Source organism: Clinocottus analis, unplaced genomic scaffold, assembly GCF_023055335.1.
Source record: "Clinocottus analis isolate CAN_PGR_092001 unplaced genomic scaffold, fCliAna1.0.p SCAF_45, whole genome shotgun sequence".
Lineage (NCBI taxonomy): Eukaryota > Metazoa > Chordata > Actinopteri > Perciformes > Cottidae > Clinocottus > Clinocottus analis.
In genome coordinates, this window is record NW_027176202.1 from 624,096 (window position 1) to 639,475 (window position 15,380).

Sequence of the window (15,380 nt, forward strand, 5' to 3'; positions counted from 1 at the left end):
CACCGAGCGCCGGAAGAGGAGTTTAACTAGCGAGCGCTGAGCGGCAGCCTGCAGCTGTACGTCTGCTCATGAGAGGATGCTTCTCTCATGTGGAAGAGTCCTGAAAGAGCCTCTGACTCTCCCTTCTCGTGTTTCCTGCCTTAAACAGAAGGAATATTGTGTGATTGCAGAATTATTATTTTATTCTCTATTATTTAAGAACAAACGATAAGCATAAAAGGAACAAACGTTTTGATAATACTTCGGTAGCTTGTGACGCTGTAGTTTCAGTTCATTCAGGTGTTCCATCCCTTCAAGCTGCTGAAACACGTGAACACATCAAAACAAGTGTTGGTCAACACCTCATTCAACTTCTCTAACTATTTCTTTTCTCTGGTTCCCTCAATGTAACTTACTCTGCTGGTGAAGAGCAGCTGCAGAGCCTCGAGCGCTGAGCGCCTGTTAACTGGATTTCAAATGTTTCTAATTACTTTGGATCAGGATGAAGTCATGTAATGTTTTGTCCATTCATGACGATGTCGTTGGGTGTTCATGGTTTAAAAGATGTTCGGCTCGGCCGCTGCCTCTCAGACGTCTGTACAGATTGTCCTTTTATCTGCATTCCTTTCACTTTCTTCCTCGGCGCCCGGTGATCACGTTCATGGAGAGGTTTGCTCGCTGTCGCACCGAGCTCTTCTTCGGTGGTATTGCGTGACCTCCTGCGGTCCCTCTGCTGGGGGCGTGTCCCGGGTGGTCGGCGTGCAGAGCGGCTCGCATGGCAAGAGACACGGGAAAGACTCGGCGAGCCTCCAGCACAAGACACGTGACACGCTGCTGAACACTGAGGAACAGATCGTAGGCGGCCATTTTGAAATGACATGCAAGGTAAACCGTTCATGTATGTGTGCTCACTGGCACACCGAAAGCTTTGACCCTTCCTGCAAGGCCGCTTCCTCAACTTCATGACATGATGGGAGTAAGAGAAACTCGGCAGAACCGTCATGGCCGCCAACTTCCAGCGAACAGTTGTCTCCTTCTGGGGTTCAAGAAATGACACAGTGTCCATCAACTTGCCCTCCTTCCCCTCCCCCACTCTGTCTCTGGGACGTCGACACCACATTCCTCCTCTCACAACACAAGGTCAATTTAGCAATGAGTTAAAAAAAAGAATAAAAGATAGAGAGAAAACTCATTCGTTTGTAAGTAAGGAAAAGCTCCTCTGTGTTGTAGTGCTGCTGATGAACCCTGGAGGACCAGCTGAGCATGAACTGTACATCACTTCAGATGAAGCCAGTGTCAGCCTGTACCAACTGGCCTCCAGGCCTCTGCTTCTGAACAGCTGGGCTCACAGGTACAGGACACCACGGTAGGCCCGCCTCTCAAGTCATCCGATTGGACAGTTGGATAAAATGCCAAATGACGATGGCCGTCTTCCGATTAGAGAGCAGTGAACATGGACACGGAGCTCCTTCAGAAGAGCAGTGCTCAACGTCCTCCTGGAAGTACTCGTGAGCCAGGAAACAGGAAGCCGTGCTCGTGAAGCTCGGCTTCAGAGATCATTTCAGTTGGAGTTCCATGTGCTGATATCAAGTCGGGCTTATCAAGTTGAATATCATGTCATCATTGGTTCATTTGACACTTGTTGAACATCCTGGCTCCTCATCAGAGTTGCACATCAGCTTCTGGGTTGGCATGAAAGCTCTGCCTTTGCCTATATTCATAGAGGAAGGGTTACCAAACATAACCCCCCAAATTGTTTTTGCTCCTTTCAAACCTTGATGAAGGCACTGACCAGATCCTCTCCTTCCCTTCTGGGGGCGATTCCAGTCTTTCAATCAGAGGAGCGGTGGTTCGAGCCCCGGCTCTTATCGTTGTGTCCTTGAGCAAGACTCTTAACCCCGAATTGCTCCCGGTGCTGTGTCTATAGCGTATAGAGCATCAATGTAAGTCGCTTTGGATAAAACACTGATACACAGTACTCAGCGTGTTTGAGTCCTTCATTGGTCACCTCAAGGATAAAGGCCTTAAGTCTGTCCCAACACACACAATATGGTCGGCTAATCAATTGGGACTAAATGTCTCCTCAGAGTTATCACGTCATCCCATCCGCAGGTCTCCAACTCTACATTCATACAATAATATATATTAATGCATTCATACTATTTATGGATGTACTCCTGCAGTCATCTCTCCTCCGGCCTCCTGTGGTATTCTGTCATCAAACAAACTCATCACATTTCCAGATGATACATCTTTGTTATTTCACATTAATTTATGCTCCTATGTGAAGGGCATCCACTTTTACACACACACACACACACACACACACACACACACACACACACACACACACACACACACACACACACACACACACACACACACACACACACACACACACACCCCCTCTGGAAGCCTCCTGCTCGTGGTAATTATAGGAGGTCATGGTTTTGCATTGACGAGCAGCCAGAGCCCGCTGCTTTGTATCGTTATGCTAATCTGCCTCCATGATTACTGTGGCTTGGCTTTTAGTCTTCAATAGAACAGTGCAGCCGGGGCTCCGTGTGCGTTTATGTGACTGAGAGCCAGAGGTTTGCACAGCTTGAATGGGAATCCTTGAATCTTTTTTTAAAGCCTTCTGACTGGAGTCGGGTACAGGTGTACCGCTTTCAGGAAGAGGAGATCAAATGGAGAGAATCACAATGGCTTATTCAAGAATTAGGAATTGAAATGGCATGAGGGAAAAAGGTTTGATGATTCAAATCAAAGAACGTATAATATCTCAATATAGTTGAGTCCAAACACAATTCCACCAACCGTATTCGTTATTATTTGGACATATTCTTGTAGGTTTGCACATCTGTTCTTTTGGGTACGACCACAGCCTTCTCACCAAAGTAACCTCTTGTCTAGGGACACGGTGGCATCTCTAAAAGGGTCAAGAGACACAAGCAACAGTTTATATCAACCACTTTCACTGGAGGTCAGACCAAATGTGAGCGCACCGGAAGCTCTGCACCAATCCATGCCGAGGAGGACAGTCGGGTCAATTTGTCTTTTTTTTTTACCATTTCGGGAAATACAAGTCCAAGCTTAGGTTTGATTATACAAACCAGCATAACCGTCATTTATCATGATGACACATTCGAGTAAATAAAGTATTTCTCATCATCTCTGCCACTAAAGCCTCTGTTTGAACAAACAGAAGCAGCTGAGTCTGTTCCTGCAGCCCAGCATGATGCTAGAGTTCAGGGTCAGCTGCTAACTGGAGTTACAGATACAGTCCTTTAACTTTCTTCTGGCAAACCAACGCCGACACTTTTCACATTACACATCACGCCAATTAGTGCATTCAAAATGATGCTGCTTCAACCTCGTAAGACCTGCAGCTCATGAGACCTGGATATGAATACCAGACCCTGTTGATCTTGAGAGCGAATGCAGCTCTAACACATGAAGCATGGACTTCTATACAACCAGAGGAGTCGCCCCCTGGTGGTCAGGAGAGAGAATGCAGCTTTAACACATGAAGCATGGACTTCTATACAACCAGAGGAGTCGCCCCCTGGTGGTCAGGAGAGAGAATGCAGCTTTACCACATGAAGCATGGACTTCTATACAACCAGAGGAGTCGCCCCCTGGTGGTCAGGAGAGAGAATGCAGCTTTACCACATGAAGCATGGACTTCTATACAACCAGAGGAGTCGCCCCCTGGTGGTCAGGAGAGAGAATGCAGCTTTAACACATGAAGCATAGACTTCTATACAACCAGAGGAGTCGCCCCCTGGTGGTCAGGAGAGAGAATGCAGTTTTAACACATGAAGCATAGACTTCTACACAACCAGAGGAGTCGCCCCCTGGTGGTCAGGAGGTAAACTGCAGGATTAAGGAACTTCAGCATTGGCTTCACGCAGAGCTTGCAGCATGTCTGTCATCAATGTGAACACACACTAAATTGTGCCAAAATAGAAAGTATAAATTCAACCCTTTAACAGTTGTCATGAATTTGTAAAACAGTATCAATACCTTTTTGTACATATGAGCATTTTAACATTGGACTCTAAAGCCTTGCGTGGCCATTTGAGGTTTGGCACTACTTCATTTTTGGGGCCTGCAGCTTTCTGTTTGAGGGTTGAAGTAGATGTGGTTAAATATTCAGTCCAGAGTCACCGCTGCTAATTTCAGAAGTTGCATTCTCCATGTTAAATAATCCATCGTATTATGCCATTAATTCAAGTATGTGGATCCGCAGCTTGTGAAAAGTTTGGTGTCAGATGAATCAACATTCATGGTGTTAAGTATTTGATGAGACTCAGACTGATCGGAAAATATTGATCATTAAAAGAAAGAAAGAGAACAAGAAAGAGAACAATTTTAACACCGTTAGCAAAAAGTCTTCCCATGCAACCTGCTCACAGTGAGTAAAGCCCTACCTTTATTACATTTCTTCAGGCAACAGCCATTCTGATTTTTTAAGTTTAAACCCCTGACAATACTGCTGGTCAGCAGAAAGCCTGTGGATTGGATCTCTCTTGTTTTTATTACGTCACATTATTGTAAATGCATTCATTACAGTGTCCACCATGACATTGTCATTGTTTGACTGGTGCCGAGCCACCACCATGTCAGCTCTCTTATTAATATGTTATCATTTCACATATTTATCCGACAGGTAAAACTAGATACCGCTGGAGGTAGTAGACCTTCATCCTTATTGCCCTTCTTGATGTCACTAAAGTCCAACCCCTTTACATCGTTCTGTACACATATGGGCTTTCATCTGTTATATTTATACATTGTCCGGCTTGTGCTGAAAATAAGTGTCACAACTTAATCACAAGTGATAACATTTCAGACTCTTTGACCACACAAATAGGCGGGAACATTAACAAAATAGACCACTCGGAGCCTCCTCTGGTTGATTTGTTCTTCAAAGGTTTAAGCTTTCCAGGGAAGGAGGATGGACAACTACACAGGGTTCCTGCTATAATCTTGTCTTTGGCTTCCCGTCTGTCAATCTGTGCAGCCGTGATGTTCCCATCGCCGTCTTCTTCTGGATGTTAGACTTAAGAGTGACTGACAGGCCGTCGGCTGGACTGAGCTGTGAAGCTGTCCGCTCTTTCAACATGCATAATGACCAGCAGCAGCTTAGTCTGTTGCACGCCTGACAAAAGAAGCAAAGTCAGGAAGGGGTGATTGATATTCACACCACAGCATGAACTGTCACAATATGAAGCAAATGTAGATATTAGTCACATCAGACTGAAGCTGTGCATGAAGTATTTTCATATCCATGAAAACAATCAGGCGCTTCTCTTCGTATCACACGATCTATAACGATGGACAGTATAAAAAAATAAGCAGAGCTTTTTCCTTTCTTGTCATCTTCACAATAGAACATCTTTGATGTGACGTGTCGAGTCTTCGGCCAATCAGCGTTAAGATGTCTCCAGAGGCCGTTTCTCAATATGAGATCTTCTCTGTACTGAAAGTTGACATCCTCTGAATACTACTGTTGTTGAGTCACACAATTGAAATGTAGGATGTTTTCAGGCGAGAAGTTAGTTGTTTAAGCAGCAGATTTGTGGTCGGTTTGTCAAAAATCAGCCGTCTAAACCCTTTTAGTACAGAGCCTGTTGCTGGCAATAGAAAGTAACATGCAAACTGGTTGCAAAATGTATGTGTGCGGCCTGCTGGTGATCTGCAGAGACGCAGCTGCTGCAGCGATGCTATATGTTGTCCTCTGGACGCTGGCAGCTGAGAATCCTCTCTGTAAAATACATCATTGATACTTAGTGTAAAATCACTGAAGTAGTAGTAATATTTGTGAAACGTCAACGTGTGAGCAACACGGCGCCGCGTGACTCGATTCGACCGAGTTAAAGGAGGTTCTTGAGGATATTATTATATTGACTTATGGTAACGAGCAGCTGTGTTTATTGGACCTTTAATCCAAAAATAAAATAACAATTACATTTTTGTATTTACACATATTATATATTTTTTGTATGGCATTTGATACATCAGGTATATTTATCAATGTATTGATGACGATAAAGTTTATGTTAGAAACAATCGTTGATGTTTTTTTGCTTTTGGAACGTTTAGAACATTTCAGTTGGTTTGGTTCTCGTTTTTTCCAAAACAGGATCCTTTTTATTTCACATAGTGGTTTCTGTCCTTGTTCAGGCAAAGATAGACTTTACATTTCTACACTTTACCTGTTTGGTAAACAACAAACAAACGATTGGTTAATCTGAATATGTTTTTGTTATAAGGCAATATAACAAAATATTATTTTAGCCAAGGAATGTATAAGTGACATTATAAATGTAATTCTTACTGTAACCTTTAAAAAATAGCAATGATTTCCCTGGAAAAAAGAAACAAGTAACTTTGTGGCGGCTGCATTTAAATGTGCAGTATTGCCTGCAGTGCATGGACACTACACCAGATGGCAGGATACAAGTATACGTCGTATGCAACAGGTTTTTTCTCATGTTAATGACATAGAGGTCTCTGAATCTCGTAGTAAATGTAAATGTAGACGTAGTAAATATAATACAAATGGCGCTACAGCTTTTAACTGATTTCACACAGAATACCACAGGAAGCAAATCAGTCCTTTCTTAAGATTCTGGCTCAACCGAATCGCTCCAGGTCTCCAGCAAACGTCACAAAAGCGCTTCACTCATTAGGGTCTGAGCGACTGACGTAGTCAGAGCGAGAGGACCCTATGGAACCTGTTAGGTTTCTTATTATTATTACGCCTCTGATTTTTATTTTAGAATATTGGGCGCCGTTTTGGGGGACTTGTCAGACTCCAAAAGTCACCAAATGTTGCATGATCTTCAGGCTTGGTGAAAATAGACGTATGAAATAGATGTCAAATTTGCGTCAAAAGAAATGCCTCCTAGAAGTTAGACCGGCGACGCCCCTCACCCAGATTGTCTGATTGACTTGAAAAAATTCACACTTGTCCAGCTCACCTGCTCTACAAAAAAGCCTCTCAACCCATAAAGTCCTCCGACCAAAATATTCTGCCATTTTGAATTTTGTGAAAAACACGTTTTTGCACTTTAATCCTAGAACGTTTGGTCCGATTCATACCAAACTCTCTGCAAATCATAAATGCAGCTGTGTCTTCACGACTGCTTTGAGATCTTTTGAATACCTCATTGCGTCGACGAAATTCAGACCAATTAACCTCTTATGGGCGTGTCCTATTTTTAAATACTCATAACATTAAAACTATAGGGGCTAATGACACCAAACTTTATTTGTATGTGCACATTGCGTCCCTTAACATGCAATAAATCAGTCGTGCGATTCAAACATTAGGGGGCGCTACAGTAATTTGGCCTGCATGAGGCGCGGCCTGCATGAGGGGCGGGGCCTGCATGAGGCGCGGCCTGCATGAGTCGCGGGGCTTGCATGAGGGGCGGGGCCTGCATGAGGGGGCGGGGCCTGCATGAGGGGCGGGGCCTGCATGAGGCGCGGCCTGCATGAGGGGCGGGGCCTGCATGAGGCGTGGCCTGCATGAGGCGCGGCCTGCAGGGATAAGCGAAAGAGAGCGAGAGACACCTCTCTACATGAGTCATCTGCCAGGGTCCAAATCAAATGTGTTGCACTTTTAACTGAATTATGACAAAATGTAAATAAAGGAAAGTTCTGTTTATGCAAGAAAATCACACAACGTGTGTTTGTTGTCCAACACACGTTGTGTGGTTGGAAAAAACAGAATCTGAATTTTCTGCATTTCCGCTCATGTTTATGCGCAAATTGAATGAAAATGCGCATAAAAACATGAGAGAGAGAGAGAGAGAGAGAGAGAGAGAGAGAGAGAGAGAGAGAGAGAGAGAGAGAGCACCTATTAACATTTATGAATAGTTTTATCCTGCATACTTGGCCAAAGTCCAAGTGCCTTATTCACTAATTACAATCAGAGGGGAAGCAGAGAGCTGTGTGTGTGTGTGTGTGTGTGTGCGTGTGTGTGTGTGTGCGTGTGTGTGTGTGTGTGCGTGCGTGTGTGTGTGTGTGTGTGTGTGTGTGTGTGTGTGTGTGTGTGTGTGTGTGTGCGTGTGCGTGTGTGGAGATATGGAGGTTGGGGAATTGGCTTTGTGAATATAAAAAATGTAAAAAGGAAGTCACAGCCAATCGTTCATGCACGGTAAAGCCCTCCTCACCGGACCTCCTTTACCAATACACCACCTTGAACAGGGTCTGTGTGTGTGTGTGCGTGTGTGCGTGTGCGTGTGTGTGTGTGTGTATTTATCACAGACTTAGTGTTCATTACAACAATAAATAATCAACTATGATGGAAAGTATGAAGACATATTCAGGACAATGATCATGCTGTATTTTAAATAATGCTTTAAATTATGGAGTTTCATGATAATTCAGGTCATTTTTCACTAAATGTACTTACTAACAGGTGTGCTAATGTGCTAATATACTATATTAGCACGTTGGCATATTAAAGACCACAACTCTATGGAATAATCAAAGCCCTTAATGATGGTGGCATTGAAAAAAGAGTGTTTTGGAATAAAACTATGGAAATGTTCTGAAAGTAACCTCCTGTTACAGCTTGAGAAATACATTACGTCTGAGGAAAGCAAGGAGCAAATACATGCGTCAATCAAGGATGCACATTCAGTAATGAAACAGGAAACAGGAAGGTTAAGTAACGATTGCATCGTTCTCGCAGTACTTGTGACTGTTGCCACTGTATTGGTTTGTGTTTTTGTAGCATGCAGCCAACGAGGTATTTTTGTCCATTTGTTATCTGTTTGCGCTTTGTGTTGTTGTAGCTGTTTTGCTGGCTAGCTAACGTTGTGTGTTGTGTGTTTACTTTGTGTTGTTCAGTTTATAGGGTTTAATATGGATGGCGATTTGCTGTCCGACTATGCTTGGAAGGGGGTCATAGTATTGCTTGTATGTGGAATTTATCTGGACCGCTTCGCCTCTGTGCCGGACCGACGCCCCACCGGAGGCCAGCAGGTATCTGACACCCGGAGTCAGCGGCTGTGTCTAAAACCTGGTTGAGAGAGAAAGCTCAGAATCCTTCAGCGGAGCGGGCGTTTAGGTGCACGCCTCAACCATCCATCACCGTGTCTAACAAGTCCCAAATGTCAGCCGGGGCCATCCCTCAGACCGCTCCAACTCGACGGGGACAGCAACGGTATTGAACGAGATAGTGCTTTTATTCATTACAGTCCAGCTGATAAATGGCTCGCGGGTTCAGATGGTTTCAGCCAACAGTTCTCAGTCTTCCTGCCGATGCCAGCGCCCTGCACACGGGCCTGCGCACGGGCCTGCTGGATGTTGACATCATCTCTCCACAGACATAGTAATAGGCAGGGCTCTGTTGGTCAGAGCATCCATACAACACAATACATTTGTTTTCATTAACATCTATGCTCCAAACCAGGGCTCACACAGGATGGACATTATCCATAAACTCAGGGATGTGTGATCAGAACAAGTGTGTAGTGTTGGGGGGAGACTGGAATTGCACCATAGATTCCTTATTAGATAGGACAGAAGAGGAACCTCACCTACAGTCATCTGCCACCTCATCACAGCTGATTGCAGAGTCTGGTGTGGTGGACGTATGGAGTGTGAAACATCCCCAGCTTAGCAGCACACGTGGGTGAGGGTGTTGGATGGGAACATTAGGGCAGCTGGGCTGGACATGGTTTACTTATCTCATAGTTTTAGCAACTAGTTAATGAACAGTCACATACATCTATCCTGTAGGATTCACCGACCATCACTTCGTCACTTTAGATGTGCACATCTCACCAATCACCAAATGCAGCTCTTACTGGCACTTTAACATCGAGGTGCTTCAGGACAGTGAGTTCTGTCAAAGGTTTGAGGGTTTCTGGGGGATTTGAAGAGAAAAAAAGCGCGACTTTGAGTCCCTGAGTCAGTGGTGGGACGTAGGAAAGGCACACATAGGTGTCTTTGTGCGACACTTTACAAGCCACTGAAAATTTAAGAAATAAAAATCAGGGATTTGGAGCACAGTCTACTCACTCACACTAGGACAGACACTCATGGGCTTCAACAGAAGAAACAACAGCAAGGTTATTTTCTACAAGAACGAGCTCAGGGAGCTTTGGTCAGGTCAAGGTTCACCAGTGTGAGGGACATGGATGCTCCTACCTCCTATTTTTTCAACCTAGAGAAGTCCATCTCGCGGGCCAAACAAATGGTGTCTCTCCGCCTCCCCGATCGTAAGATGACAACTGACCTGATTGAAATGAGTCAACATGCTGTAAGCTTCTACAGCGCCCTCTTCAGGAAGGAGGACCACCGCAAAGAGAGTGTTGACGAGCTGCTTCAAGACCTTCCTCAGCTGAGCCTCGAGGACAGAGCTGTCCTGGATGCCAACATCCCCCTGGAGGAGCTAAGCGTTGCTGGGGGTCAGATGGCTGCTGGTAGGGCTCCTGGGCTGCCTGCAGACTTTCATAAACATTTCTGGGAGCGTTTGGGAGCCGAGTGATGGGAGGTCCTGCAAGAGGTTTCACAGACAGGCCTGTTACTGACGACATGTCGGCATGCAGTGCTTTCCCTGTTACCCAAAAAAAGGAGACTTGTCCCTCTTGAAAAATTGAAGACCGGTGGCGTTGTTATACACATATTATTACCTTCTCAGGATTAACCTGAGAAGGGCCACCAAGAAGGCCAAAAACTGCTACAAGCAAAAAATAGAGGGTCCCTTGTCCAACTCCTACCCAGACGCATGTGGCAGGTTATCCAGACCATCAACGACCATAAACCCAGCAACCTCACCCCCGCAGCCACAGATATCGCCTTCCTAAACGAGCTTAACAACTTCTATGCTCGCTTCGAGAGGGAAAACGGAGTCACCGCCACCAAAACAACACTCACAGCAGACCACCACACTCTACTTCACTGCTGCCCATACGGCGCTGAGCCGGATCAACGCGCACAAGGCTGCTGGACCCGACGGCATTCCTGGACGGGTGCTCAGGGCATGTGCAGAACGCTCACAGGGATCTTCACGGACATTTTCAACCTCTCCCTTGCCCAAGCAGCTGTCTCAACATGCTTCAAAGGTACATCCATCGTACCAGTGCCGAAACATTCTCAGCCGACGGGCCTCAATGACTACCGCCCTGTAGCACTCACCCATCGTTATGAAGTGCTTTGAGCGGCTGGTCCTGGCACAGCTGAAGGACTCCCTCCCAACCACACTGGACCCACACCAGTTTGCCTACCGCAGCAATAGGAGCATAGACGATGCAATCTCCACAGTACTGCACTCTGTGCTCACACACCTGGATAACACCTACGCGCGATTGCTGTTCGCTGACTTCAGCTCAGCTTTCAACACTGTCATCCCCTCCAAGCTAATCCCTAAACTTGGAGACCTGGCCACCAACACCTCCCTCTGTGACTGGATTTTGGACTTCCTGGCTAACAGACCACAACATGTTAGGTCAGGAAACCCCTAACCCTGTCAGGCCACACTTGCTCTACCACCGTATCACTCAGCACTGTTGCGCCACAGGGCTGTGTGCTCAGCCCATTCCTCTACTCCCTCTTCACCTATGACTGCAGACCTGTGCATGTGCATCCAACTCCATCATTAAGTCCGCAGACAACACCACGGTGATTGGTCCCATCACTAACAATGACGAGGCAGCCTACAGGGAAGAGGTACAGCACCTGGCCACATGGTGTGCTGAAAACAACCTGCTCCTAAACACCAGCAAAACCAAGGACCTTATTGTGGACTTCAGGAAGCAGCGCCCATTCATATCAATGGGATGAACGTTGAGTGTGTCTCTAGCTTCATGTTCCTGGAGACCCACATCTCGGATGACCTGTCCTGGACCACCAAAACCTCCATTGTCGTCATGAAGGTTTCCAACTTGTGCTTTCTGGCAGGGGTGAGGGTGTCGAGGTGGACTGAGTTTTTTGGCTGGGGCTGTTGGCGGTCCCTGTACAAACCCCCGATAGACAAAAAGACAGGAGACCTCCAGTAGAGGCTTGTGCATGGGGCCATAGCTACAAACAGGTATCTGTGCACCTCGATCCTGGCTCAAGAGATAGCTGTCCTTTCTGCGTTGAGACAGAAACCATCCAGCATCTGGATCAGATGGATGTGAGTTGGATGCTGACAGGACTGCTGACTGCTCGGCTCAGGGATGAGTTTGGTTTTCACAGACTGACAAAACAAGACAGAACTCTTTGTGATCATTTGGGTCCAGAAGGACATGTTGTGTTCAGTCAGAGACAATGCTCTGGTCCTGAACTTGTGATTTGAGTTTTTTGTTTTCACGACTATTTATTTTGTACATTTGTGATTTTGTGTTTTATTTGCTAAACATTTAAACTGTAAACTGAAGTGATTCTGTAATACTAGACAATCTCTCTCTCTCTCTCTCTCTCTCTCTCTCTCTCTCTCTCTCTCTCTCTCTCTCTCTCTCTCTCTCTCCAGAAGGTTAGCAGAGCGTTCCACTGGGTCCGCCACGGATCTTCTGTCCTCGCGTCAGCTCACATGCACATGTGCGCACACATGGACACACACGCACACACACACACACACACACACACACACACACACACACACACACACACACACACTCTCTGTCTTTCTTCAACAGGTCCACAGTAATCCAAAGTGACTCCTTCAGCAGGTGGAACAAAGGAAACCATGCCAACAGTTCATTGATGTGCTCTTCTCAAAGTGATGGGCTGTTCTCTGTCTGCGTGCGCTGCAGGTGTGGAAGTACGTTCCGCTGGTTGTACTGGTTGTACTGGTTGTACTGGTTGTAGAGGATCAGGGTCAATGGAATGCTTTTATCCACTTCTCAAAATGTTCCCTGTCAGTATGCATTATAGCTGTTCTTTTGGGATTGCATAAACTCTGAAGTAACTTGAGGGATTCAGATGTTACAACTTTTACACGGACCACCTTCCAAAATAAATGAGAAATGTGTGGACGTGTCCTCTGCAAAATATTTACCCCAAATTACTCCCATTGTTGTGCTACAGTGTGTTGGCATGTTCATTTTATAATGTACACACCAACACACACTCACATATATTTACTCTATATGTTAATGAGTTCAGGCCAGTCATGGCCCCTCGTGAGGCTGCAGCTGAGGTCACTGGTACGGGTTAACTGGTGTGCGCAGCAGTGTGGTGCTTCTTCCCGTCCCGTCCAGAGGGCTCCGGCCTCCAGAGACAGAAGCCATGTGCAGCTACATATTCAACAAGCTGCTCTTTCACCTGAGCGTTGGAGACGCGACCTGAGTGTTGTTGTCTCTTCTTTTATCTCAGTGTCTTTCTGTTGTTGGAAGAGGAATGCACGGCCCTGAAGAGCTTCATTCTGGAGTCAGCAGCCGGGATCCATACGTCCCTCTGCATTAATGCGTAAAACACACATCGCGGTGGCTCGGCCCCTTATGTTAGAGCCACGTTCTGGCATGCATCACACACACACACACACACACACACACACACACACACACACACACACACACACACACACAGAAAGGCACTTACCTCCTCCTGCGAGAGGGTTAGGACTGAACAACAGGCAGCGAGCACAGGATGGAGCCCGGTTCATTAGCGTGGGGCAGAGCGAGGGTCAGCTAATGCAAACATTCAGAGTTGCCCCGGTTGTCACGCATTAAAACCTCAGAAACATGGCGCCTCGAGGCGCGGCGGCAGCGTTGGTTTAGAAGGCGCCGACAGACATTTGACTCTCCGTTGTAACTGAGCGCTAACCCGACCGGCTCAGAGGTCAGCTGCATGTCGGGCGGTGGAAAGCAGCGGCTTCGCCTCGTTTGGGAGCCGAGGAAAGCTTCGGCGACGCCGCACCTCCTCCGGCTCTCCTGCCACCGGCGCCGCTGATGAGCGTTTATTTTGGCCCGGAGTTCACACCCCCTCCCCCCAGACTGATGTCATGTTGGTATTTAATGATGTGCTGCCAAACAAAAGCAGAAAGCCGGCGCCGCACAAACCCGCCGCTGGAACCCTGGGCTGTGTTTAAATGTCATTCTAATTAGTTTTTCACGCCGAATACAGAAGTAAACATTTGCCGAGTTCTCCGCCCTCTTGACCTCCTCCACTCCTTCACTTGCTCACTCTCGCAAAGTGCCAAGCACACTTCTCCAGCTCAGGGTGCGGCGGCTTGGCCAAAAGTACAAACTAAGAGGGCCAGAGACATAGGATGTAATATTATAGTTGATTATAAAGAAGTCCTGATTTACAACCATTGAGAAGAGAAACTTTCACTATTCATATGATGAAGTTTAACTGGAATATCAGAGAATGTCATAAATACATAAACAACTATACAGGAAAATATATGAATAAATAAGAGTATACATTGCTTAACAACATAAATCACAGGCAACATGAAGTTAACATGACCATTGTAACACATAGCCAATCAGAAAGCAGAACTGAAACTCTGAACGTGTCCCCGTCACGCTGCAGGCCTCGTGCACCGCCGGCTGCAGACCACATCCTTTACTTTCTCGCTCGCTGCCGTCTGATCTGCACTTAGAAAGCTCAGGTAATAACAGCAGGAAGAAAAGGAAGAAAGCAGAAACCAGCGGGAGTATTTTTAGCCTCTCTGGACGCGTTCAGCCGGCGCAGGCCGACAAATGTCAACGCAAAGCTGAAGCGACGCGCTGAAGACATCCAGACAGCTGCCCGCTGCGCTGCTGCTGCCATGCTGCTGCTGCTGCCATGCTGCTGCTGCTGCCATGCTGTCCTCGCAGTGTGACACAGAACCACGAGAGAGAGAGAGAGAGAGAGAGAGAGAGAGAGAGAGAGAGAGAGAGAGAGGGAGAGAGGTCACGCTTGACCTTTCTGCGTTTCCCAGTAAATCAAGACTACTCTTCATATCTAATGATGTGGAAACAGTCAAACATGACCTTTCAAGTTACAATACTGTACCCCCCCCCCCCCCACCTCAATAGCCACCGCCACCGTACACGGACTGCTGATTTCCACTCTTACACGGCTTCCAAATCAAGACAAATGGTTAGACGCAGCGAACATAATCAGGATGTAATTGACATTGATTTGAGAGATTAGGCGTGGAGAGTGTTTGTGAGGGGGGTGGGAGGGGGGGGGGTAGGGAGGTGTTAGTACAGGAGTCTGATCAGCTGTTTAACACCGGCTCACTGACGCTCACAGATGCAACTCTTCCAAGTCGTTGAGTTCAGGACAAGCAGATAAAAAAACACAATGAGAGAGGGGGGTACTGCGTGTTGGGGATGGCCAAAATTACAAATACCAGATTATCCTCTGAGGGCGTTACAGTCTGTACACATGACATCCTGTCCCAGGACCTCACATGGGATCAGGATCAACTCCCCAAATAAAGACAGTAAAACCCTTTC